The 27,179-nt window shown below is 46.2% G+C and overlaps 14 pseudogenes; 12 read left to right on the top strand and 2 right to left on the bottom strand.

Annotated features, from left to right (window-relative positions):
* Positions 1–2,211: 2,211 nt before the first annotated feature.
* LOC143944501 (5S ribosomal RNA) lies at positions 2,212–2,330 on the top strand (annotated as a pseudogene).
* A 95-nt stretch (positions 2,331–2,425) lies between these two features.
* On the top strand, positions 2,426–2,545 carry LOC143949934 (5S ribosomal RNA; annotated as a pseudogene).
* A 12,220-nt stretch (positions 2,546–14,765) lies between these two features.
* LOC143952046 (5S ribosomal RNA) lies at positions 14,766–14,884 on the bottom strand (annotated as a pseudogene).
* A 299-nt stretch (positions 14,885–15,183) lies between these two features.
* Positions 15,184–15,302, bottom strand: LOC143945216 (5S ribosomal RNA; annotated as a pseudogene).
* Positions 15,303–18,027: 2,725 nt separating this feature from the next.
* On the top strand, positions 18,028–18,146 carry LOC143945967 (5S ribosomal RNA; annotated as a pseudogene).
* A 323-nt stretch (positions 18,147–18,469) lies between these two features.
* LOC143950056 (5S ribosomal RNA) lies at positions 18,470–18,588 on the top strand (annotated as a pseudogene).
* Positions 18,589–18,689: 101 nt separating this feature from the next.
* On the top strand, positions 18,690–18,808 carry LOC143957445 (5S ribosomal RNA; annotated as a pseudogene).
* A 2,073-nt stretch (positions 18,809–20,881) lies between these two features.
* Positions 20,882–21,000, top strand: LOC143947934 (5S ribosomal RNA; annotated as a pseudogene).
* Positions 21,001–21,159: 159 nt separating this feature from the next.
* LOC143942955 (5S ribosomal RNA) lies at positions 21,160–21,278 on the top strand (annotated as a pseudogene).
* Positions 21,279–21,377: 99 nt separating this feature from the next.
* Positions 21,378–21,496, top strand: LOC143951858 (5S ribosomal RNA; annotated as a pseudogene).
* A 101-nt stretch (positions 21,497–21,597) lies between these two features.
* Positions 21,598–21,716, top strand: LOC143947624 (5S ribosomal RNA; annotated as a pseudogene).
* Positions 21,717–21,815: 99 nt separating this feature from the next.
* LOC143952068 (5S ribosomal RNA) lies at positions 21,816–21,935 on the top strand (annotated as a pseudogene).
* Positions 21,936–22,034: 99 nt separating this feature from the next.
* LOC143942583 (5S ribosomal RNA) lies at positions 22,035–22,153 on the top strand (annotated as a pseudogene).
* Positions 22,154–26,965: 4,812 nt separating this feature from the next.
* LOC143946255 (5S ribosomal RNA) lies at positions 26,966–27,084 on the top strand (annotated as a pseudogene).
* The last annotated feature ends 95 nt before the right edge of the window (positions 27,085–27,179 follow it).

Below are 27,179 nucleotides of genomic sequence, written 5' to 3'. Positions count from 1 at the left end.
GCGATATCTACATTTCTGAGAGTTTTTATCGTCCCGGTCACCTCCACCCAAAAGTTCCTCAAGGCCGGGCATGCCCAGAAAATGTGTCCCATGGTCCCCGTATCTGAATTGCACCTCCAACAAACATCCGGAATCGATCTATTCATTTTATTCAGAAGGTATGGGACTCTATACCAGCGTGAGACTATCTTGTATCCTGATTCTTGATATTGGTTTGCGATGGAAGCTTTATGTACTAATGTCAGGATCTTCCCTATCTGTTGTGGGGTAAATGTGATGCCAAATGCAATCTCCCATTTGTGGATAAATGGTGGGGTCGACTCCTCCTCCTGACTACTTAATAGGTTGTACAGGAGGGAGAGGGTGTGTTGCACAGGTTCCTTTTTGTGACAGATGGATTCATAGGGCGTCAGGTCTCTAGGAGTGTAGGGGGCCCTTTGCATGGCCAGAAGAAAGTGACGAAGTTGATAAGCATTAAACAAGTCAAGCGGAGGGTCAGAAAGCTCGGCGACAGTTTGCGTGGTCGGGAGCCCTCCCGAGGACCACACCTCTCCCAGACGCTGTTTCCCCACCACTGTCAACTGTCGCAGTTTCTTGTTGGTAAATCCCGGTGGGAAGTCTGGATTACCTATAACCGGAGTCATTGGTGACGGCAGGGGAGCAATGTGTGTGCAGCGGAACAACCTCCGCACAACAGCCAACGTAGCTCCCACTACGGGGTGATCTCTGAGGTCTTTTGGTAAGGAGGACAGGAGCCACGGGGAGGTCAATAGGGGAATGGATCCATCCTCAATCTCCATCTCCACCCACTGCTTGTGTGGGCCATTACAATTCCAATCAACGACTCTCGCTAGCAGAGTCGCTCTGTTGTATTGTCTCAGATCTGGGAGACCCAGACCCCCCTTGTCCTTTGGTCTGGCAAGCAATTGCAAACGGGCTCTGGGCGGTTTGCGAGCCCAAATAAAGTCCCGGAGCAGCACCTGCAGATGTCTGAAAAAGATTGGGGGTAACCGGATCGGTAATGTCTGGAACAAGTATAAGATCCGCGGGAGGGCTGTCATTTTGAATGCATTACAGCGCCTGAACCAGGTCAGTGTTAAATCATGCCAGTTTCCCAAATCAGATTTCAGTCTATTCAGGAGAGGGAGAAAATTAAGCGGGTACAATTGCACCAAATCCGCTGCGATGTCAACGCCCAGGTAACGTATAGATTTTTCAGCTCAGTAGAATGGAAAAGCGGAGCATAGCCTCTTGGCCTCACCATCCGGGACCGATATATTCAATACAGCCGATGGTGCAATTGATTTTATAGTTTGATAGGCTGCCGTATCGCCGGAGAGCCGCGAGTATATTGGGAAGCGAAATGTGTGGATTGGAGACGAAAAAAATTAGATCGTCAGTGTACGCCGCAATTTTGTGGTGTGCCGAGGGTTTGGATATGCCAGTAATATTCGGGTCTTTCCGAACGTGACACATAAGTGGTTCCAGTGTCAGAATAAAAATTAGGGGAGACAGAGGGCACCCCTGCCTCGTCCCATTAGTGATGGGGAAAGAGTCCGAGCACTCTGAAAGCACCCAATCTCGTCTGATCTTGGAGGCTAAGAAGAGTCAGGCCTGGTTAGTACCTGGATGGGAGACCACCTGGGAATACCAGTTATTGTAGGCTTCTTTTTATGTTGTTGGCCTTGATTCGTTTTTTTTTTTTTTTCGCTTGTTTCCCAAGGTGACCATCTTGGCATTTGTCAAGAGGGTTGAGAGTGCCCAAAGAGTTCGCTTACAGCAGCATCACCCTGAAAGAGCCCTATCTCTTCTCATCTCTGAGGCTAAGAAGGGTTGGGCCTAGTTAGTCCCTGGATGGGAGATGGCTTTGGAATACCAGGTGCCGTAGTCTTCTTTTTATGTTGTTGACATTGACCTGTTTTTTTTTCGCTTGTTTCCCAAGGTGACTATCTTGGCATTTGTCAAGAGGGTTGAGAGTGCCCAAAGAGATTGCCTATGGGCACATAAGCCTGAAAGCGCCCGATCTCCTCTGATCTCAGAGGCTAAACAGGGTCGGGCCTTGCTAGTACCTGGATTGGAGACCACCTGGGAATACTAGGTGCTGAAGGCTTATTTTTATGTTGTTGGCGTTGACTTTTTTTTTTTTTTGTTTGTTTACCAAGGTGACCATCTTGGTGTTTGTCAAGAGGGTTGAGAGTGCTTGAAGAGCTCGCCTATGGCCACATAACCCTGAAAGCACCAGATCTCGTCTGATCTCAGAGACTAAACAGGGTCGGGCCTTGTTAATACCTGGATGGGAGACCACCTGGGAATACTAGGTGCTGTAGACTTCTTCTCATGTTGTTGGCGTTGACTTGATTTTTTTGTTTGTTTCCCAAGGTGACCATATTGGCGTTAGTCAAGGTTGAGAGTGCCTGAAGAAATCTCCTACGGCCACACCACCCTAAAAGAGCCCAATCTCATCTGATCTCAGAGGCTAAGCAGGGTTGGGACCAGTTTAGTACCTGGATGGGAGACCACCTGGGATTTCCAGATGCCGTAGGCTTCTTTTTATGTTGTGGCCGTTGACCTATTTTTTTCCGCTTGTTTCCAAGGTGACCATCTTGGTGTTTGTCAAGAGAGTTGAGAGTGCCTGAAGATATCAGCTATGGCCACATCACCCTGAATCTGTTCCATCTCGTCTGATCTTGGAGGCTAAGCAGGGTCGGGCCTGGTTAATGCCTGGATGGGAAACCGCCTGGGAATACCAGGTGTCGTAGGCTTCTTTTTTTTTTCAAATATAATTTTTTCTCCAAATAGGGGAAGACGGTCCCCCGAGTACATAATGCAACAGAGAAATACAGAGCAAAAAGCAGCTGAACAATACTTGATACAGGTATATTCGCAACTGTGAGTCTGCCTTCCATCAATCACAATGATTCGAGGCACGGATAAAGTACTGTACTAAGATCCAGGGTCACACAAACCCCCAGGTCCCTCCGGCATAATCCATCCAGAGGGGGGTGTGGGGCCGTCATTCCCAATTTTCCACTCTTTCCAAAAGAGAGAGGGGGTGGAGGGGGTGAGAGATAGGGGAGGAAGGCAGAAAAGAGAAGGGTTGAAAGATCAGAAAAGGAGAAGAGGGGACGAGACACGATGGCAGCCACTGTCCAAGGGGCCAGTCAAGGAAAGCTCAGAGCACTAAGGCGATAGCAGGCGACATCCTTCCAGCGAGAATATAAAGGTATTCCAGATGTCTCAGATTTGTTTAAAAAATTCTTGTATACCTTGTGATGTGAGGAACAAGTCCTCCATTTTTTTTAATGTCCTCTATTTTCCTAAGCCAGTGAGTAATGAAAGGGGGGGAACATTTTTTCCAATAGAGAGGGATGCAGGATTTCGCCGCATTTATCACATGCCGTAAAATAGATTTTTTTGTACTTCTTAATGGGAATCTGTGAATGGTGCAAGAGAAAGAATGCAGCCTCTTCCTGGATGGAGAAGTCTGTGAATTTTTGTGTAATGCATCGGATCTCTGTCCAGAAGTCCACCAAGCTGAGGCAGGAACAAAAAATGTGCAGCAACGTGCCCTCTTCTTCTCCACACCTCCAGCATATGTTCGAGGAAAAGGAGAAACATTTCTGCAGCTTTGATGGTGTCAAATACCACCTGGTGAGAAGTTTAAAATTCGTCTCCTGTATCTTCGTGCACAGCAACATTTTGAGAGCCAAAGTGATAATGCGTTGTCTCTGTGCTGGGGAAAATTAGCAATTAAGGTCCTTTTCCCAGTTGGACAGACAGGTTAAGTGTGGGTAATCTGTATTAAATAAATTCACCAAGCGCGGGCCGAGAATAGGGAGGAAGGTCTTAAAGTATTGTGCGGTATATCCGTCAGGGCCCGGACCCTTACCCACCTTCGGAGGTCCCACGGCCGTCTGGACTTCTTCCAGTGTGATCGGGTCCTCCAAGTACTCCCGTGATTCCGATGAGAGGGTTGGTAGAACAGAACCGGTTACATATCTGTCTACATTGTCCTGTCCAGACCCTGAATCGGGCAGGTTGTAGAGATCAGAGAAACATTTTTCAAAGACTTCGACTATTTGGGTTGGGGTAGAGGCCCTCTGGCCATTCTCATCTATCAACTGTGGTATGTAAGAGCCAGATTTCAACTCCTTTACCGACCTGGCTAAGATTTTTCTGCATTTGTCCTCTGACTCCTACATCAGTTTACGACAAAACTGGAGTGCCGCTTTCGCTTTATAATGGAGTAGGACAGCAATATGGGTATGGAGTGTCCCCAATTCAATCTCTAAGGTCCATAAGGGGGTATGTTTATGTTTCGCTTCCACAGAGGCAAGTTCACGAAACAGATTAGCAAGCTGTTCCTTCCGTGTTCGTTTGATGCGCGCCCCGTGCCTGATAAGTACCCTGCGGAGTACTGACTTGTGAGCCTCCCAAATTATCCCCGGGTCACAGTCCTGCTTTAGTTTTCTTGGAAATAAAGGTCCAATTCCCTGGTCACATCTGCTAAAACTTCCGGTATTTGGAGGAGGCTCTCATTAAGGTGCCAGAATAGAGACCTAGGTGAGGGGTAGGGAGCGAGGAGCAAGAGGCAGAAGTGTCAACCGATGGTGAAAGGGGACATTAAAGTCCCCACCTAATATCAATTGGCCCTCCCGAAAGTCACATAATCTGTGCAGGGTAGTTCTGAGGAACGTGTCTTGGTGATCATTGGGAGCGTACACAGTGGCAAATGTAAAAAGGCGCTCTCCAATGTGGCCCCTAAGAAAAAGATATTGGCCCCCAGGGTCCACTAGAGAATCCTGGAGAACCCAGGGGAGCCTGCTAGAGATCAGAATGGAGAGGAGGGGTTAGTAGAGTGGTAGACCTTAGGGAAGGATCTCGACCATAGAAAGGGGAGGCTGGTATTTTTAAAATGTGTTTCTTGTATAAAGGCCACATCAGTACAGGATGTGTTCAGTTCTCACAGGAGGATCCACCGTTTTTCAGGGGAGTTCAGTCCCTTAACGTTTAGAGAGGTGACCTTGACTGAGTCTGCCATCGCTCCTCGGGGAGGGGGAGGGGGACATCAGAGAAAAGCAAAGAAAGTTGAACCAAGGTAGGTTTTGGGTAGGTAATGCATGGCGGGAACTAAGGGGGAGAAAGGAAGGGCAAATGGAAGGAAAGGTAAAGGGAAAAAGAGGCCGGGCACCTCAACCCCAGGGGGAGAGGGAAATTAAGGGTTGTCCGCACTCAACAGTACAGGAAGGGTATACTAAAACAGCACAATTATGCTATAGCGCTTACCAGATGTACACTGGGTTTAAAGCGCTGTCCTACTTGGGATATTGGGTAGACAGGTCAGAGAGGGAGCCCCCGAATCCTAGTCCCCCCAGTCCCGGCAGTGGTAAATGTCACGTCTGATACCGGTATGCAAATAAAAGACAATCAGTAACATCAAAGAAACAAAAAACAATAGTATAACCAAAACAGAGGTAGAGCATATAACTGTCAGCACTGAGGGGTCTCCTCGGCTCGCCCTAAACATAGGCATGCATGAGGGAGCCCGTCACAACAGAAAAGGCATCACAGAATGGGATCCACCACCCCCCGTCCCATACCCCTAAAGTACATGCAGTCCCCGAACAAATGCATTTCTCCCTTTGGCAGATTGTCCTCTCCTTACCCCCCTCTCCCCCGTCCACGCCTCGGGGGGAAAGGGGCAGGGAAGGGGGGAAAGGGGGAGTGGAAGGGGGAAAGGGGGAGGGAAAGGAGGGAAGGGAAGGGTGGGAAGGGGGGGAAGGGAGGGGGGAAACAGGGGAGAGGGGACAGACATGCAGAAATGTCAAGTCCTTTAGCGCACTCCCACCAGCAAACACCCGGACCCCATAAATTTCAACTCCTCCCCTCCATGGTCACCACATCAAGATGAAAGAGGAGCAGCCCTGGTCGGTGCATGGAAAATCCGGCAGGCAAGGGGCTGGGGACACCATCCCTCCATCCAATGGGAGACTTCACCCGAGCAGCAGTCCTGGGGCCCGCCAATTAGTGTCTCTCCTGCATCGCCATCGGGGGCTGTGTAGAGCATCCAGAGGGAGGCTGGGACCGCCCAAACAGTAAGGGGTAAATCCTCCAGGGGGGTCCAGAGTCACCCTGGAGGGAAGCAGTGTCTCGTACCAATAGGCTCAATAAATAAGTCATCCAGGGTCCCCGAAAGCTGCAGAAGGCAATGTCGGCAAAGAGTAGGTGGGAGCCAGAGGGGGGGACAAGGGGCGCATCCAGGGGGAGGGGACACATATGCAGGAATGTCAAGCCCTTCTAGTACAGCGCATTAGGTATCACTCAGACCCCCCAAAGTGCAAATCCCCCATCTAAGGTCAAGACTCCAGAAGGGAAGATGAGCCGCCCTGGTCTGTACATGAAAGAACCTGCTGCCAAGGGGTTGGGGCCATCATCCCTTCCTCCAATGGGAGATGCCACCGGAATGAAAGCCCTGTGTCCTGTCAAGTGGTGCCCCTCTGACAATGTCGTTGTGGTATATGTGGAGCATCCAGGGAGAGGCAGGGACCACCCAAACAGTGAGGGGTAAAGCCTCCAAGGGGGACCGCTGTCAGACAGGAGGATAGCGGTGTCTTGTACAAGTTGGTTAATTAGACAAGTCATCCAGTGTGTTCCTGTGAGCAGCGGAAAGAAAGGTCGGTAAGGATTATGAATGGGTGGGGGCCAGGGAGTGCATAAAACTGCCACCAGATGACCGGGGCAGAGAGGGCAAGGGGATGAAACTCAGATCTGGTAGGTGGGGGCGGGGGTGAGGAGTGTCCCTCATATTACTCACATTGGCCATACCTTGAAGCTGAGCGCTCTGCATACCCAGGATGTTCTTCTGTATAATCTAGCCTATCTGTATACATTAGCCTGTCTTTTGTACACATTAGTCGGTCCTCTGTATACACTAGTCTGTCTGTATACACTAGTGTATACAGATAAGCTAGATTATACAGAAGAACGTCCTGGGTATGCAGAGATGGAGGCTAGGGTATACAGAGAGAGAGGCTAGAGTATGCATACTTGCTAGTGTATACAGAAGACCGGCTAGTTTATATAGGGAGGCTAATGTGTGCAAAAGACAGGCTAGTGTATAAAATAGGCTAGATTATAGAGAAGAACATCTTGGGTATGCAGAGAGAGAGGCTGGGTTACACAGAGAGGCTGGTGTATGCAGACTTGCTAGTGTATACAGACGGACTAGTGTATAGAGAGGCTTGGGTATACAGAGAGCTAATGTATAAAGAGCAGCTAGTGTATACAAAAGACATCCAAGGGTATAAAGAGAGACTCGTGTATGCAGAAGACCGGCTAGTTTATACAGAGAGGCTAAAGTGTACAAAACACAGGCTAGATTATTCAGAAGAACGTCCTGGGTATGCAGAGATGGAGGCTAGGGTATACCGAGAGAGAGACTGTGTTACACAGAGAGGAAGGAGTATGCAGACTTGCTAGTGTATACAGATGGACTAGTGTCTACTGTATTAGACCGGCTAGTTTATACAGAGAGGCTAATGTGTACAAAAGACAGGCTAGTGTAAACAGATAGGCTAGATTATACATAGGAAGGTCCTGGTTATGCAAGAGATGGAGGCTAGGGTATGCAGAGAGAGAGGCTTGGTTACACAGACTTGCTAATGTATACAGACGGACTAGTGTATACAGAGGACCGGCTAGTTTATACAGAGAGGTTAATGTGTACAAAAGACAGGCTAGTTTATACAGATAGGCTAGATTATACAGAAGAACGTCCTGGGTATGCAGAGATGGAGGCTAGGGTATACAGAGAGAGAGAGCGAGGCTGGGTTACACAGAGAGGCAGGAGTATGCAGACTTGCTAGTGTATACAGATGGACTAGTGTATACAGTAGACCGGCTAGTTTACACAGAGAGGCTAATCTGTACAAAAGACAGGCTAGTGTATACAGATAGGCTAGATTATACAGAAGAAGGTCCTGGTTTATGCAAGAGATGGAGGCTAGGGTATGCAGAGAGAGAGGCTTGGTTACACAGAATTGCTAGTGTATACAGACGGACTAGTGTATACAGAAGACCAGTTAGTTTATACAGAGAGGCAAATGTGTACAATGTGTGACAGGCTAGTGTATACAGATAGGCTAGATTATACAGATAGGCTAGATTATACAGAAGAACGTCCTGGGTATGCAGAGATGGAGGCTAAGGTATACAGAGAGAGAGGCTAGAGTACGCATACTTGCTAGTGTATACAGATGGACTAGTGTATACAGAGGACCGGCTAGTTTATACAGAGAGGCTAATGTGTACAAAAGACAGGCTAGTGTATACAAATAGGCTAGATTATAGAGAAGAACGTCCTGGGTATGCAGAGATGGAGGCTGGGTTACACAGAGAGGCTAGTGTATACAAGCTTGCTAGTGTATACAGACGGACTAGTGTATACAGTAGACCAGCTAGTTTATACAGGGAGGCTAATGTCTACAGAAGACCGGCTAGTGTATACACATAGGCTAGATTATAGAGAAGAACGTCCTGGGTATGCAGAGATGGAGGCTAAGGTATACAGAGAGAGAAGTTGAGTTACAAAGAGAGGCTAGTGTATGCAGACTTGCTAGTGTATACCGGTGGACTAGTGTATACAGAGAGGCTTGGGTATACAGAGAGCTAATGTATAAAGAGATGCTAGTGTATACAAAAGACAACCAAGAGTAGACAGTGAGGCTCGTGTATACAGAAGACCGGCTGCAGAGAAGCTAATTTATACAAAAGACAGGCTAGTGTATACAGATAGGCTAGATTATACAGAGGAAGGTCCTGGGTATGCAGAGATGGAGGCTAGGGAATCCAGAGAGAGACTGTGTTACACAGAGAGGCTAGAGTATGCAGAAGACCGGCTATTTTTTTTTTTACAGATAGGCTTGTGTATACAGAAGACATTCTGGGGAATTCAGTGAGGCTAGTGTATGCAGAGAGGCTGGGACACCGAGACTATTGTAAAAAGAAGGCAGGCTAGTGTATATAGATTACGGGCACCTGTATACAGAAGACAGAGAGGCTAGTCTATATTGAGTGGCGTGTAAAGAAAACAGGACTTTATTTTTTGCTAATGCAACTACTTCTGAAACATGTAAAATGCTTTTTTCATATTTTGGTGCTGTTAAAAAGTGGTGTGTGGTCAGTGGTGATATCAATGTGACAGTTAATGTGGAGAACTACAACTATTCAAAATAGAGCAAAAGAGTGCTAAAGTTTATTTTGTTAAGTCATTGACTGATAGACGTTAAGTAATTGGCCGTTATTGGTTTGGCAGTACATGGTTTATTTTGATGTAAGATAGTTTTATTCTCTACTTATAGCCGAGTTTTAGACGACTTTATTATTAGCATTATTCGCATTATTCATATATATTATGCAGAGTGTAAGTATTGCAGTGAGACGATATTGCTTTTAAAAGATTTGTATTATTATATATAGCATTGTTAGCAGACCAATAGGACAATTTACATGGCTTAATATTGCAGAGCGTAATTTATCAGGAAAGAGATCCAAAGCGTTAGTTGCAGTAGCTTCATAAAACTGAGAAATCGTTGCATTACTCTAAATTTAAAAGTTGTTCCGGTAGCACTGAAAAGACGATATTAGATGAGTGATCTACACATTTCGTTTACTATTTCACTATACCGGCTAAATGTTAATATGTTAATATGTGCTGCGTGTAAGGTAGAAATTAGATGGTTTAGTGTGAGCTGGTTTACCAGGATTTAGAGATAGTAATCTGTTTATACTAGTAATAAATATAGCAAAATAACTATAACGGGTTTAAGTGGAAATACACGAAATAACAGATACAACGTGTGTAGGTTTTATCAATCAAGTTAATTACGTGTCAGCAGCTAAATATTCTGCAATAGCAGAGATTAAGTATTGCAGTCGAAATGAGATCGGAAAAGCGTTAGTTGCAGTAGCTCCAAAATGACTGAGAAATCATTTCATTACTCTAAATGTAAAAGTTATCCCGGTAGCACTGAGTGGACTGATATTAGATGAGTGATCGTTCTAGTACAAATTCAGTTTCCTATAGCAGAGAGATACCAGCTAAATGTGAGACGAGCAATTAAACTGTTCACGGTAGCATTGCATTACTCTTAATATGTGCAGCGTGTAAAGAAGCAATAAGATGGTTTTGTATTATCCTAAAATTAGCAGTATACGTAATAAAGGTGAGTAGGTGGATTTAGTAGCTGGATTTAGACATAGCAAACTATAATCTAATTTAGCAAAATTAGAAAGGATAATATTGAGACAGTATATACAGGTCGAATTTAAGTGGAAATACACAAAATATCTAGCTTACCTTTACATTGTTCAATAAAGTGTTACAAAGTAATACCAAGGCAAAATGTCGGAATGGCAATTAGATGAGATGATTGCTGTAATCATGAAATATCAGCAACGCCTAGGTTTCTATCGGATGAGAAAGTATAATAACTGGCAAAGTATGACATGGCAAAATGACAAATTGCATTAGAGATGTGAGATGGACATTGGTTCATACAGCAAAGTGTGAGCTAAGCAGCTAAAGGGTATTTAAGAGTAAATTGACGTAGCTTGAAAATTCCAACGTGTAAATCGTTCCATTAATTATGTTACGCACGAAGACGTCTTACACTGACTGTTTTCCGTTTCCACTGGTCATCGGCATAATGTATCAGTAACCATGAACATTAATAGTGATAGACAGCTTACATTAGGATGTATGCATGATGTGAATGTAAAATGAATGTAAAATAGTTGCATTATGTGTTATTAATGTAATAAAACTGTATTGCTATGCTTTGCTACTGCAACCACTTCTCAATCAAGTAAACCGTCCCACTGCTTTTCTCACATTTTGCCGCTGTTAAAAAATGTGTTGCAAGTGTTATGTGTTACAAATGGTTATCAGTGTGACAGTTAATGTGGAGAAGAAGTAATACACAAAATAGAGTCAGAAAGAGAATCCTATTGCATAGAGGTAGCGAGAGATGGTTGCAGTAATCTTAATGTGCAGTGTGTAAAAGGTTTTAAAAAGATGGTTTTGTGTGAATTTTGCTTTAACGTAAAATTAGCTGTAGACATTATAACTATGGTTAGGTTTACAAAGATTTAGAGTTAGTAATCTCTATAATATAATAATAATAAGTATAGCAAAACAAATTAGGAAAATATTGAGGCAGTATATATAGGTCGAGATAAAGTGAATACACAAAAGGGATCAAGGGATAGTTGCAAAGTCAAGGGATAAATGCAAAGGTACTCTATTTAATAGAAAATTGACGTAGCTTGCAAATTCTAACGTGTAAATCGTTCCATTAATTTTGTTACGCACGAAGACGGCTTACACTGACTGTTATCCGTTTCCACTGGAAAGAGAATCTTATTGCATAGAGGTAACGAGAGATGGTTGCATATGGCAGAAAGACGGCTTACACTGCTTTTCTCACATTTTGCTGCGGTAAAAAGAAATGTTTTGTCACTGTGTTTTAACTGTGACAGATAAGGTGGAGAAAAAGAAGTAATACAGTACATGACAGCTGATACTGGTTGAGCAATAAAACTGTTTTATTAAGATGTAAGACTAGTTTTATTCTCTACATATAGGCTTTTCAGAGAGTTGTATAATATAGGCGATCAACAGGACATTTAAATGGCTTAATATTGTAGGGAGGAAGTATCGCTGTTCAAAGGTAAGAGATTGAAAGCTTAGCTTGAAAATGGCCGAGAAATGGTTGCGTTAGTCTAAATTTAAAGGATATGCCGGTACCAATGAGAAAGCTTATATTAGACTAGTTGATCGTTGCATTACACAATCCTATTATTATTATTATTAAGATCATAGTGCCGAGAGATACTCAGTTAATGTCAGAGATACTCGGTCAATGTCAGAAAGGCAATAAAACTGTTTACATCGTTAGAGAGCGATAGTTACATTACTCTTAGTATGTGCAGCATGTCTGGTAGCAAATGGATGGTTTTGTGAACATTTTGCATTAAGGTACAATAAGCGGTAGAACTCATGGAAGTGAATAGATTTAAGCGGATTTTGAGATAGTACTCTCCATTTCTAATAAGAAATAAAGAAAAATAAGTCAGGATGGTGTGTCAGGACTGTCACATACTCACAGTTCCGGTACAAATATGCAAAATAGAGCAAAAGAGTACATGGTTTATTTTGATGTATGATAGTTTTATTGCATGCTTGATGTGGATGATTAAAATCGTGTAGTGATCTATATTTAGCATAAGAATGAAAAGGCATAACATGGCAATGAGACAAACTCCATTAGAGATGTGAGCTAGATGAAATGATGAGATGTCTCTGTATAGCCCAGATTGTCTTCTGTTATCACTTAGCCTACCCTCTAAATTCACTAGCCTCTCTATATACACCAGTATGTTTACACTAGCCGGTCTTCTGCATACAATAGCCTGTCTTCGATATACACTAGCCTATGTTCTGAATACACTAGCCCGTCTTCTGTCTTCTGTATGCCCTAGCCTGTCTTCTGTATACATTAGTCTCTCTGTATAAACTAGCATCTCTGTATACCCCAAACTGTCTTCTGTAAAAACTTGTCTCTCTTTATAGCCTGTCTAGCCTTTCTTCTGTACACACTAGCTTCTCTGTATACACTAACCAGGCTTCTATATACAATAGCTTCACTCTATGCACTAGCCTCTCTGTATAATCTAGCCTCTCTATATACCCTAGATAGTGTTCTGCATCTCCGTAGTGGTAGCCTCTCCGTAGAAGCCAGCCTTTATTCTGTATTCACTAGCCTTTCTTCTGTATGCTGTAGTCTTCTATATATACTAGCTTCTCTGTACACCCTTGCATCTCTGTAATACACTAAACCCTCTGTATACCACAGCCTGTCTTCTGTATACACTAGACTGTAAACACTAGCTAGAATACACCAGCCTGTCTTCTGTACCCACTAGAATCTCTGTATACACTACCCAGTCTTCTGTATACACTGTCAGCTTGGAAGCCTGTCTTCTGTATACACTAGTCTCTCTATATGCACTGTCCTTATCTGTATACACGCGACTCTCTCTATACACTAACCTCTCTTTGTATATACTAGCCTCTCTTTAAATTAGCCTCTCTGTGTACCCCAGCCTCATTGTTTACTCTAGCATCTCTGTATACTCAAGCCTATCTGCATACACGAGTCTGTATTCTGTATTCACTAGCCTGTATTTACTAGCCTTATATATACTAGCTTCTCGCTTCTCTGTACACCCTTGCATCTCTGTACACTAGACTCTCTGAATACACTAAACCCTCAAGTATACCACAGCCTGTCTTCTGTATACATTAGACTGTAAAAACTAGCTAGAATACACCAGCCTGTCTTCTTTACCCAATAGACTCTCTGTATGCACTACCCAGTCTTCTGTATACACTGTCAGCTTTGATGTATACCCAAGCCTGTCTTCTGTATACACTAGTTTCTCTATATGCACTGTCCTTTCTATATACACTCGACTCTCTCTATACACTAACCTTTCTTTCTCAACCCTAACAGATCCGACAGGGCTTTTCCAACTGCCTTTTTGGAGAGCGGCGCAACGACATCATTTTCTCTATTCCATCCCCAATCCTCAAACGTTCGCCCGCCCTCAGACGGAGTTTGAGACTCTATGCAGGAGCGAAGGCCCTTTGGCCCACATTCTCTCTCAAACAGATTACCCACACTTAACCTGTCTGTCCAACTGGGAAAAGGACCTTAATTGCTAATTTTCCCCAGCACAGAGACAACGCATTATCACTTTGGCTCTCAAAATGTCGCTGTGCACGAAGATACAGGAGACTAATTTTAAACTTCTCACCAGGTGGTATTTGACACCATCAAAGCTGCAGAAATGTTTCCCCTCTTCCTCGAACATATGCTGGAGGTGTGGAGAAGAAGAGGGCATTTTGCTCCACATTTTTTGGTCCTGCCCCAGCTTGGTGGACTTCTGGACAGAGATCCGATGCATAACACAAAAATTCACAGACTTTTCCATCCAGGAAGAGGCTGCATTCTTTCTCTTGCACCATTCACAGATTCCCATTAAGAAGTACAAAAAAATCTATTTTACGGCATGTGATAAATGCGGCGAAATCCTGCATCCCTCTCTATTGGAAAAAATGTTCCCCCCCTTTCATTACTCACTGGCTTAGGAAAATAGAGGACATTAAAAAAAATGGAGGACTTGATCCTCACATCACAAGGTAAACAAGAATTTTTTAAACAAACCTGAGACATCTGGAATACCTTTATATTCTCGCTGGAAGGATGTCGCCTGCTATCGCCTTAATGCTCTGATCTTTCCTTGACTGGCCCCTTGGACAGTGGCTGCCATCGTGTCTCGTCCCCTCTTCTCCTTTTCTGATCTTTCAACCCTTCTCTTTTCTGCCTTCCTCCCCTATCTCTCACCCCCTCCACCACCTCTCTCTTTTGGAAAGAGTGGAAAATTGGGAATGACGGCCCCACCCCCCCTCTGGATGGATTATGCCGGAGGGACCTGGGGTTTGTGTGACCCTGGATCTTGGTACAGTACTTTATCCGTGCCTCGAATCATTGTGATTGATGGAAGGCAGACTCACAGTTGCGAATATACCTGTATCAAGTATTGTTCAGCTGCTTTTTGCTCTGTATTTCTCTGTTGCATTATGTACTCGGGGGACCGTCTTCCCCTATTTGGAGAAAAAATTTAATTTGAAAAAAAAAAGAAGCCTACGACACCTGGTATTCCCAGGTGGTCTCCCATCCAGGCATTAACCAGGCCCGACCCTGCTTAGCCTCCAAGATCAGAAGAGATGGAACAGATTCAGGGTGATTTGGCCGTAGCCAATATCTTCAGGCACTCTCAACTCTCTTGACAAACGCCAAGATGGTCAAAAAAATAGGTCAACGGCAACAACATAAAAAGAAGACTACAGCATCTGGAAATCCCAGGCGGTCTCCCATCCAGGTACTAAACTGGTCCCAACCCTGCTTAGCCTCTGAGATCAGATGAGATTGGGCTCTTTCAGGGTGATGTAGCCGTAGGAGATTTTTTCAGGCACTCTCAACCCTCTTGACTAACGCCAAGATGGTCACCTTGGGAAACAAACAAAAAAATCAAGTCAACGCCAACAACATAAGAAGAAGTCTACAGCACCTAGTATTCCCAGGTGGTCTCCCATCCAGGTATTAACAAGGCCCAACCCCGTTTAGTCTCTGAGATCAGACGAGATCTGGTGCTTTCAGGGTTATGTGGCCATAGCCGAGCTCTTCAGGCACTCTCAACCCTCTTGACAAACACCAAGATGGTCACCTTGGTAAACAAACAAAAAAAAAAACAAGTCAACGCCAACAACATAAAAAGAAGACTACGGCACCTGGTATTCCAAAGCCATCTCCCATCCAGGGACTAACTAGGCCCAACCCTTCTTAGCCTCAGAGATGAGAAGAGATAGGGCTGTTTCAGGGTGATGCTGCTGTAAGCGAACTTTTTGGGCACTCTCAACCCTCTTGACAAATGCCAAGATGGTCACCTTGGGAAACAAGCGAAAAAAAAAAAACGAATCAACGCCAACAACATAAAAAGAAGCCTACAATAACTGGTATTCCCAGGTGGTCTCTCATCCAGGTACTAAGCAGGCCTGACTCTTCTTAGCCTCCAAGATCAGGTAAAAGTTAGATGTTTAGTCGTTTTCTGGGACAGGGGTGCTGCTCACCTCCCGAATGTAGTCTCGAGTACTAGTAAAATACCTCCAGGGCCTCCATGTAACACTAAATGCCTCTTCAGTGTTGTGAAGGGTGGCGGTCAATTCTTCCATTAGGAGAATATGATTGACTTTGGAATACCAGAGCACCTTGGATGGGGGCTGAGGCTGCCTCCACAGTGCGGGAATGCAGGCAGGGGCGGCGTTCAGTAGTTGCATTGTGAGGGTTTTTTAGTATTTTCGAACAGGCTGGTCGGTCAAGTGTAGAAGGCACGCTGCTGGGAACCCAAAAGTTCCTCAAGGCCGGGCATGCCCAGAAAAGGTGTCCCATGGTCCCCGTATCTGAATTGCACCTCCAACAAACATCCGGGATCCATCTATTCAGAAGGTAAGGGACTCTATACCAGTGTGAGACTATCTTGTATCCTGATTCTTGATATTGGTTTGCGATGGAAGCTTTATGTACTAAGGTCAGGATCTTCCCTATCTGTTGTGGGGTAAATGTGATGTCTAAGTCCCTCTCCCATTTGTGGATAAATGGTGGGGTCGACTCCTCCTCCTGACTACTCAATAGGTTGTACAGGAGGGAGAGGGTGTGTCGCACAGGTTCCCTTTTGTGACAGATGGATTCATGGGGCGTCAGGTCTCCAGAAGAAAGTGACGAAGTTGATAAGCACAAAACAAGTCAAGCGGAGGGTCAGAAAGCTCGGCGACAGTTTGCGTGGTCGGGAGCCCTCCCGAGGGCCACACATCTCCCAGACGCTGTTTCACCACCACTGTCAACTGTCGCAGTTTCTTGTTGGTAAATCCTGGTGGGAAGTCTGGATTACCTATAACCGGAGTCATTGGTGACGGCAGGGGAGCAATGTGTGCGCAGCGGAACAACCTCCGCACAACAGCCTACGTAGCTCCCACTATGGGGTGATCTCTGAGGTCTTTTGGTTGGGAGGACAGGAGCCATGGGGGGGGGTCAATAGGGGAATGGATCCATCCTCAATCTCCATCTCCACCCACTGCTTGTGTGGGCCATTACAATGCCAATCAACGACTCTCGCTAGCAGAGTCGCTCTGTAGTATTGTCTCAGATCTGGGAGACCCAGACCCCCCTTGTCCTTTGGTCTGGCAAGCAATTGCAAATGGGCTCTGGGCGGTTTGCGCGCCCAAATAAAGTCCCGGAGCAGCACCTGCAGTTGTCTGAAAAAAATTGGGGGTAACCGGATCGGTAATGTCTGGAACAAGTATAAGATCCGCAGGAGGGCCGTAATTTTGAATGCATTACAGCGCCCGAAGCAGGTCAGTGTTAAAGCATGCCAGTTTCCCAAATCAGATTTCAGTCTATTCAGGAGAGGGACAAAATTAAGCGGGTACAATTGCGCTAAATCCGCTGTGATGTCAACGTCCAGGTAACGTATAGATTTTTCAGCCCAGTAGAATGGAAAAGCGTAGCGGAGCCTCTTGGCCTCACCATCCGGGACCGATATATTCAATACAGCCGACTTGGCGCAATTGATTTTATAGTTTGATAGGCTGCCGTATCGCCAGAGAGACGCGAGTATATTGGGAAGCAAAATGTGTGGATTGGAGTCGAAAAAAATTAGATCGTCAGCGTACGCCACAATTTTGTGGTGTGCCGAGGGTTTGGATATGCCAGTAATATTCGGGTCATTCCGAACGTGACACATAAGTGGTTCCAGTGTCAGAATAAAACTTAGGGGAGACAGAGGGCACCCCTGCCTCGTCCCATTAGTGATGGGGAAAGAGTCCGAGCACCACTCATTCACCCGTACCGCTGCCGACGGCGTGGAGTAAAGCGACATTACCCAGCTCATCATGTTGGGACCAAGACCTATATGTTCCAGGGTGGCCTGCATAAAATGCCAGGCCACCCTGTCAAAGGCCTTCTCCGCGTCCATTGACAACATAAGCAAGGGCCTTCCCTGTACATGCGCCGCATGGATTAAATTGAGGACTCGGGCTGTATTGTCTCTAGCTTCCAACTTATTTTTTATTTTTTTGCTTGTTTCCCAAGGTGACCATCTTGGCGTTTGTCAAGAGGGTTGAAAGTGCCTGAAGAGATTGCCTACGGGCAAGCACCCAATCTCGTTTGATGTTGGAGGCTAAGAAGAGTTGGGCCTTGTTAGTACCTGGATGGGAGACCGCCTGGGAATACCAGGTGTCGTAGACTTCTTTTTATGTTGTTGGCGTTGATCTGTTTTTTTTTCGCTTGTTTCCCAAAGTGACCATCTTGGTGTTTGTCAAGAGGGTTGAGAGTGCCTGAAGAGATTGCCTATGGCCACATCACTCTGAAAGAACCCAATCTGGTCTGATCTTGGAGGCTAAGAAGAGTCGGGCCTGGTTAGTACCTGTATGGGAGACCACCTGGGAATACCAGTTATTGTAGGCTTCTTTTTATGTTGTTGGCGTTGATTCTTTTTTTTTTTTTTCGCTTGTTTCCCAAGGTGACCATCTTGGCATTTGTCAAGAGGGTTGAGAGTGCCCAAAGAGATCGCTTACAGCAGCATCACCCTGAAAGAGCCCTATCTCTTCTCTTCTCTGAGGCTAAGAAGGGTTGGGCCTAGTTAGTACCTGGATGGGAGATGGCGTTGGAATACCAGGTGCCGTATTCTTCTTTTTATGTTGTTGACATTGACCTGTTTTTTTTCCGCTTGTATCTCAAGGTGACTATCTTGGCATTTGTCAAGAGGGTTGAGAATGCCCAAAGAGATTGCCTATGGGCACATAACCCTGAAAGCGCCCAATCTCCTCTGATCTCAGAAGCTAAACAGGGTTGGGCCTTGCTAGTACCTGGATTGGAGACCACCTGGGAATACTAGGTGCTGTAGGCTTCTTTTTATGTTGTTGGCCTTGACCTGTTTTTTTTTTCACTTGTTTTCCAAGGTGACCATCTTGGCGTTTGTCAAGAGGGTTGAGAGTGCCCGAAGAGATCACCTACTGCCCCATCACCCTGAAAGCGCCCAATCTCATCTGATCTCGGAGGCTAAACAGTGTCGGGCCTGGTTAGTACCTGGATGGGAGACCGCCTGGGAATACCAGGTGCCATAGGCTTCTTTTTTTTTATTTTTATTTAGTAGTATGCGACATACAATACAAAGGCAACTTCATAGAATGTGTGATACAAATAGTTACAAACAAACGATCATATTGCATGGATATCAGAGCCAATGGTAAGAAGTCCGAGGAGAATAGCACGTGTACAGCTTTGCGGTCATATCAAGATGAGATTAAAGCTCCATCTCGTTGGGATCCTCTACCACTTAAAATATTATTGATACTAGCCCTGCTACCCTCGAAGAGTTTAGATATCCATAGATAGGGGAAGAGTATTGTGTAGTAGTCAAATGGGGTCGGAACATACCATTTTCTTTTCCTTTTTTGAATTAAGAAGGGAAATAGTAGAACTGAAAGGAGGGAGAAGGGGAAAGAGAAGATTGGGGAAGGAAATGGCAGAAAAGGAAAAGAAGGGGTAAGGGGGTGTCGTGGGTAGAGTGGATAGGGTGGGGTCCCTTCCCAGGGAGCAAGAGACGCCCTCGGCTCACCAGGTCATCAGCTGTCCAACATTTGGAACAGCGATCTCCAACGATCACCATGAGCTTACTATGTCTCGCGGAGGTATTCTTCCGAAAAGCGAAACTGGGTCCAGTAGAACCATCTGTTCCCATGCTCCTACGTTTTATCCCTCATTGTGGCAGTCAGATCTTCCATTCGTTCAATATCATTTACCCTTGCGAACCATTGGGTCACCGTTGGAGCAGATTGCAGTTTCCACTGACTTGGGATGCAGGCCCTAGCTGCATTGAGGAGATGTTTAAGTAAGGACTTATGATAACGCTTTTTTGACATAGGAGTTAGATTGAGAAGAACTGCTGCAGGATCATTGGCTAAGGAAATGTCTGTGAACTTGTGGATGAGTCTCAGGACAGGCTTCCAGAATGTTTGTAATTTAGGGCATTCCCAGAAAATGTGGAGAATGGTGCCAGCCTGTTGCTCACAGCGCCAGCAGCAGTCAGATTGACCGGGGAATATTTTGGCCAACACCACCGGTGTACGATACCAGCGTGTAATCAGCTTATATGAGATCTCCTGATATTTACTGCAGAGTGACGACTTAGGGGCGAAAAAGAGTATTCTGTCCTTTTATGGTTTGGAGAATGTAGTTTGTAAGTCCCATTTCCATTTAGCTAGGAAGGGCGGATCCGTGGAGGATTGTGCTTCTGTCAGGATTTGGTAGGACCTAGAGAGGGAACCACGAAATGGGCCACCATCCAGGCAAAGTTCCTCGAAGGGGTGGAATTGTCTAGAGAAGAACGAATGGTTAAGTAGTGATCCGAGAAAATGGATTAGCTGTCTAGCTCTCCAGCTATCCAATGCAACAGGTACTTGCTCTTGCATTATGGTCCCCATGGGAATCCAGCCCGTTAGTTCAAGAAATAGGGCAGCTCTCAGAAGCCCTTTCGGGGCTTGCCTGGTAAAGGCCTGGTCAGAGAGGCCCGGAGGGAATCTAGGATGTCCAATAATTGGGGTCATAGGAGAAGGGAAGTTAGTCAGGTGGGAAAGGTGAAAAAAACTATCCATCTCGGCGAGCGAGGGGCCAATGAACGGGTGAGTAGTCACACAGGGCTCCAATGGCCTCCCCACCCAAGGCAGACCAGCCAGTGGAACCCGCGCCATCTCCTGCTCTAGCTTGACCTATAGCTTCAGTTCCCCATGCCGGCACCAGTCAACCACCCATGTCATGTGCGTCGCTGTGTAATATAGAGCAGGGTCCGGGAAGCCAACACCTCCCGCAATTTCGGTCGCAATAGCATTACCCTTCCAATACGCGTATGTTTGCCGCGCCAGAGGAACTTGATAAAGATTAAGCGAACCGCATGAAAGGAAGTCTGGGGTATTTTGATAGGTAAGGCTTGTAGTAGATACAGAAGTCGTGGCATCGCGTTCATCTTCAACACATTACAGCGTCCGAACCATGACAGAGCTACTGGGTCCCATCTTTTAAGGTCCGCTGTAAGCCCATAGGCTTTTTTTTATGTTGTTGGCTTTGACCTGTTTTTTTCGCTTGTTTCTCAAGGCGACCATCTTGGCGTTTGTCAAGAGGGTTGGGCGTGTCTTGAAGAGAACGCTTATGGCCACATCACCCTGACAGCACCCGATCTCGTCTGATTTCAGAGGCTAAGCAGCGTCAGGCCTGGTTAGTACCTGGATGGGAGACTGCCTGGGAAGACCAGGTGCCATAGAAGGATCTGGTCTGGTTAGTGTCTTGATTGGGAGATCGTCTGGGAATACTGGATGCCGAAGGTTTCTTTTTATGTTGTTTTTTTTACCTGTTTTTTTTAGCTTGTTTCCCAAGGTGACCATCTTGGCCTTTGTCAAGAGGCTTCAGAGTGCCCAAAGAGAGTGCCTACGGCCAAATCCCCCTGAAAGAGCCCAATCTCATCTGATCTCAGAGGCTAAGCAGCGATGGGCCTGGTTAGTACCTGGATGGGAGACAGCCTGGGAATACCAGGTGCCGTAGGCTTCTCATTATGTTGTCGGCGTCGACCTGTTTTTATTCCCTTATTTCCCAAGGTGACCATCTTGGCATGTGTCAAGAGGGTTGAGAGTGCACAAAGAAATTGCCTACGGGCACAACACCCTGAAAGCGCCCGATCTCCTCTGATCTCAGAGGCTAAACAGGATCGGGCTTTGCTAGTACCTGGATTGGAGACCACCTGGGAATACTAGGTGCTGTAGGCTTCTTTTTATGTTGTTGGCGTTGACTTGTTTTTTTTTTTGCTTGTTTACCAAGGTGACCATCTTGGTGTTTGTCAAGAGGGTTGAGAGTGCCTGAAGAGCTCGCCTATGGCCACATAACCCTGAAAGCACCAGATTTCGTCTGATCTCAGAGACTAAACAGGGTCGGGCCTTGTTAATACCTGGATGGGAGACCACCTGGGAATACTAGGTGCTGTAGACTTCTTCTTATGTTGTTGGCGTTGACTTGTTTTTTTTTGTTTGTTTCCCAAGGTGACCATCTTGGCGTTAGTCAAGAGGGATGAGAGTGCCTGAAGAAATCTCCTACGGCCACATCACTCTGAAAGAGCCCAATCTCATCTGATCTCAGAGGCTAAGCAGGGTTGGGACCAGTTTAGTACCTGGATGGGAGACCGCCTGGGATTTCCAGATGCCGTAGGCTTCTTTTTATGTTGTTGCCGTTGACCTATTTTTTTTCCGCTTGTTCCCAAGGTGACCATCTTGGCGTTTGTCAAGAGAGTTGAGAGTGCCTGAAGATATTGGCTACGGCCACATCACCCTGAATCTATTCCATCTCATCTGATCTTGGAAGTTAAGCAGGGTCGGGCCTGGTTAATGCCTGGATGGGAGACCGTCTGGGAATACCAGGTGTCGTAGGCTTCTTTTTTTTTTCAAATATAATTTTTTCTCCAAAAACAGGGGAAGACGGTCCCCCAAGAACATAATGCAACAGAGAAATACAGAGTAAAAAGCAGCTGAACAATACTTGATACAGGTATATTCGCAACTGTGAGTCTGCCTTCCATCAATCACAATGATTCGAGGCACGGATAAAGTACTGTACCGAGATCCAGGGTCACACAAACCCAAGGTCCCTCTGGCATAATCCATCCAGAGGGGGGGGGTGGGGCCGTCATTCCCAATTTTCCACTTTTTTCAAAAGAGAGAGGGCGTGAAGGGGGTGAGAGATAGGGGAGGAAGGTAGAAAAGAGAAGGGGTGAAAGATGAGGAAAGGAGAAGAGGGGACGAGACACGATGGCAGCCACTGTCCAAGGGGCCAGTCAAGGAAAGCTCAGAGCAATAAGGCGATAGCAGGCGACATCCTTCCAGCGAGAATATAAAGGTATTCCAGATGTCCCAGGTTTGTTTAAAAAATTCTTGTTTACCTTGTGATGTGAGGATCAAGTCCTCCATTTTTTTAATGTCCTCTATTTTCCTAAGGCAGTGAGTAATGAAAGGGGGGGAACATTTTTTCCATTAGAGAGGGATGCAGGATTTCGCCGCATTTATCACATGCCGTAAAATAGATTTTTTTGTACTTCTTAATGGGAATCTGTGAATGGTGCAAGAGAAAGAATGCAGCCTCTTCCGGGATGGAGAAGTCTGTGAATTTTTGTGTTATGCATTGGATCTCTGTCCAGAAGTCCACCAAGCTGGGGCAAGACCAAAAAAGTGGAGCAACGTGCCCTCTTCTATTCCACACCTCCAGCATATGTTCGAGGAAGAGGGGAAACATTTATGCAGCTTTGATGGTGTCAAATACCACCTGGTGAGAAGTTTAAAATTAGTCTCCTGTATCTTCGTGCACAGCAAGGTTTTGAGAGCCAAAGTGATAATGCGTTGTCTCTGTGCTGGGGAAAACGAGCAATTAAGGTCCTTTTCCCAGTTGGACAGACAGGTTAAGTGTGGGTAATCTGTTTGAGAGAGAATGTGGGCCAAAGGGCCTTCGCTCCTGCATAGAGTCTCAAACTCCATCTGAGGGCGGGCGAACGTTTGAGGATTGGGGATGGAATGGAGAAAATGATGTCGTTGCGCTGCTCTCCAAAAAGGCAGTTGGAAAAGCCCTGTCAGATCTGTTAGGGTTGAGAAAGGAGGCCATTTTCCATCAATGACGAATTTAGATGCATTGTCTAGGTTGGAATTTCTAAGTGGGTCCCCGGTTCAAAGTTCGGATGGCCACGTATAGGGAATAGGGGGGAAGTAAAAGACGTGAGTGTGTTTTGGGTAGCGATCAGGTGACTGACTTTCAACTAAGCCCCTATAGTGGGATGTGACGTCAATTCTGTGGGTAAATCCTTATAGCACCACATGGCGCTTCTTAGCGGAATTCGGGAGTGAGCTTAGAAAGTTTGTTTCGATTCCAGTCCAATACACGCCCCAGATGGGAGGCCAGGTAGTAGCGTCGCAAGTCAGGGAGAACCAACCCTCCCTGTTGTTTAGACAATGTCAGCTGTGACCGCTTAAGTCTGGAATTTTTGTGGGCCCAGTTAAATTGAGTGAGCAAGCATTGAGCTTGTTTAAAAAACGGGACTGGAATCTGGATCGGGAGAGATTGGAAAAGATAGGTAAATTTAGGGAGTATGTTCAATTTAATGAGATTGCATCTCCTGAAGCAGGAATGGAGGCCAGAATGCCACCCGTGAAGCAAACTGCGGATCTTAGTGACAAGGGGTGGGGGGAAGTTCAACATAAACGTACGCACGGTGTCTGGTGGAATGTAAGTACCTAAGTACTTAAGGGCTGTATGGGTCCATTTAAATCGAAAATTGGACTGCAAGTCTATTAACGTTTGCGGGGGGACTGCAACCTCCATGGCCTCTGATTTCAAGAAGTATCCCGTATATCTGGAATTCCCGAAGGAGATTTGGAAAGGAAACTCTGGGATTCGTCAGCGAGAACAGCATGTCATCCGCGTAGGCAGATATCTTGCACTCAATAGTACCCATTCGGAGTCCCATTATGTCTGAGTTTTGTCGAATTGTGGAGAGAAAGGGTTCCAATGACAGTGCGAATAATAGTGGCGACAGGGGGCAACCCTGTCTGGTCCCATTCCCGATGTCAAGGGGAGATGAGAGCACCCCATTTGCTTTGACTTGAGCTGAAGGGCGTGAGTATATCTTACTTATCCATGCCAGCATCCGTTCACTCAGACCTATATGGCGAAGGACCGAGAACATGAATGTCCATTTGACCGGATCAAAAGCCTTCTCGGCATCAGTACTCACGAAAAGACAAGGGGTCCCAGATGACTTTACTTTATGGACCAGGGTAAGCACCTTAATGGTGTTGTCCCTATCTTCCCTGATGGGAATAAAACCTAACTGGTCAATATGTATAAGGGACTGCAAGTGATGTGCCAATCACGTGGCGAGGATTTTAGAGAATAGTTTTAGGACCGAATTTAGGAGGGAAATGGGTCTGTAGCTTCCACATAGGCCAGGGTCTTTGCCCTCCTTAGGTATCAACGAGATGTGGGCTCTAAGGGTATCCTGAGGAAAATCCCCATTCGAGCTCAGAGTATTAAATAAATTCACCAAGCGCGGGCCGAGAATTGGGAGGAAGGTCTTATAGTATTGTGCGGTATATCCGTCAGGGCCCGGAGCCTTACCCACCTTCGGAGGTCCCACGGCCATCTGGACTTCTTCCAGTGTGATCGGGTCCTCCAAGTACTCCCGTCATTCCGATGAGAGGGTTGGTAGACTAGAACCGGTTACTTATATGTCTATATTGTCCTGTCCGGACCCTGAATCGGGGGGAGAAGAGAGTGCAAAGACGGAGAAAGGGGGGATGGCGGCGGGGAAAAAAAGAAAAATAAAGACAAAAAGGGAGGGGGGGAATGCCACCCAGGGCAGACATGGCCTACATAGGTAAACGTTAGATGTTCAGTGGTTTTCTGGGACAGGGGCGATGCTCACCTCCCGAATGTAGTCTCGAGTACCAGTAAAATACCTCCAGGGCCTCCATGTAACACTAAATGCCTCTTCAGTGTTGTGAAGGGTGGCGGTCAATTCTTCCATCCGGAGAATATGATTGACTTTGGAATACCACGAATTTTTATGTACTAAGGTCAGGATCTTCCCTATCTGTTGTGGGGTAAATGTGATGCCTAAGTCCCTCTCCCATTTAAGGATAAATAGGGGGGTCGACTCCTCCTCCTGACTACTCAATAGGTTGTACAGGAGGGAGAGGGTGTGTCGCACAGGTTCCCTTTTGTGACAGATGGATTCATAGGGCGTCAGGTCTCTAGGAGTGTAGGGGGCCCTTTGTATGGCCAGAAGAAAGTGACGAAGTTGATAAGCACTAAACAAGTCAAGCGGAGGGTCAGAAAGCTCGGCGACAGTTTGCGTGGTCGGGAGCCCTCCCGAGGGCCACACCTCTCCCAGATGCTGTTTCCCCACCACTGTCAACTGTCGCAGTTTCTTGTTGGTAAATCCGGTGGGAAGTCTGGATTACCTATAACCGGAGTCATTGGTGACGGCAGGGGAGCAATGTGTGTGCAGCGGAACAACCTCCGCACAACAGCCAACATAGCTCCCACTACGGGGTGATCTCTGAGGTCTTTTGGTAGGGAGGACAGGAGCCACGGGGAGGTCAATAGGGGAATGGATCCATCCTCAATCTCCATCTCCACCCACTGCTTGTGAGGGCCATTACAATGCCAATCAACGACTCTCGCTAGCAGAGTCGCTCTGTAGTATTGTCTCAGATCTGGGAGACCCAGACCCCCCTTGTCCTTTGGTCTGGCAAGCAATTACAAACGGCCTCTGGGCGGTTTGCGTGCCCAAATAAAGTCAGCACCTGCAGTTGTCTGAAAAAAATTGGGGGTAACCGGTTCAGTAATGTCTGGAACAAGTATAAGATCCGCGGGAGGGCCGTCATTTTGAATGCATTACAGCGCCCGAACCAGGTCAGTGTTAAAGCATGCCAGTTTCCCAAATCAGATTTCAGTCTATTCAGGAGAGGGACAAAATTAAGCGGGTACAATTGCGCCAAATCCGCTGCGATGTCAACGCCCAGGTAACGTATAGATTTTTCAGCTCAGTAGAATGGAAAAGCGGAGCGTAGCCTCTTGGCCTCACCATCCGGCACCGATATATTCAATACAGCCGACTTGGCGCAATTGATTTTATAGTTTGATAGGCTGCCGTATCGCCGGAGAGGCGCGAGTATATTGGGAAGCGAAATGTGTGGATTGGAGACGAAAAAAATTAGATCGTCAGCGTACGCCGCAATTTTGTGGTGTGCCGAGGGTTTGGATATGCCAGTAATATTCGGGTCATTCCGAACGTGACACATAAGTGGTTCCAGTGTCAGAATAAAACTTAGGGGAGACAGAGGGCACCCCTGCCTCGTCCCATTAGTGATGGGGAAAGAGTCCGAGCACCACTCGTTCACCCGTACTGCTGCCGACGGCGTGGAGTAAAGCGACATTACCCAGCTCATCATGTTGGGGCCAAGACCTATATGTTCCAGGGTGGCCTGCATAAAGTGCCAGGCCACCCTGTCAAGGGCCTTCTCTGCGTCCGTTGACAACATAAGCAAGGGCCTTCCCTGTACATGCGCCGCATGGATTAAATTGAGGACTCGGGCCGTATTGTCTCTAGCTTCCGACTTATTTTTTATTTTTTTGCTTGTTTCCCAAGGTGACCATCTTGGCGTTTGTCAAGGGGGTTGAAAGTGCCTGAAGAGATTGCCTACGGTCACATCACCCTGAAAGCACCCAATCTCGTTTGATGTTGTCGGCTAAGAAGAGTCGGGCCTTGTTAGTACCTGGATGGGAGACCGCCTGGGAATACCAGGTGTCGTAGGCTTCTTTTTATGTTGTTGGCGTTGACCTGTTTTTTTTTTCCGCTTGTTTCCCAAGGTGACCATCTTGGTGTTTGTCAAGAGGGTTGAGAGTGCCTGA

Source organism: Lithobates pipiens, unplaced genomic scaffold (assembly GCF_037356315.1).
Source record: "Lithobates pipiens isolate NorthernLeopardFrog02 unplaced genomic scaffold, aLitPip1_a1.2 Scaffold_10, whole genome shotgun sequence".
In the NCBI taxonomy this organism is placed as follows: Eukaryota; Metazoa; Chordata; class Amphibia; order Anura; family Ranidae; genus Lithobates; species Lithobates pipiens.
The sequence above is the reverse complement of the archived record's forward strand: the minus strand, read 5'-3'. Positions and strand labels throughout refer to the sequence as shown.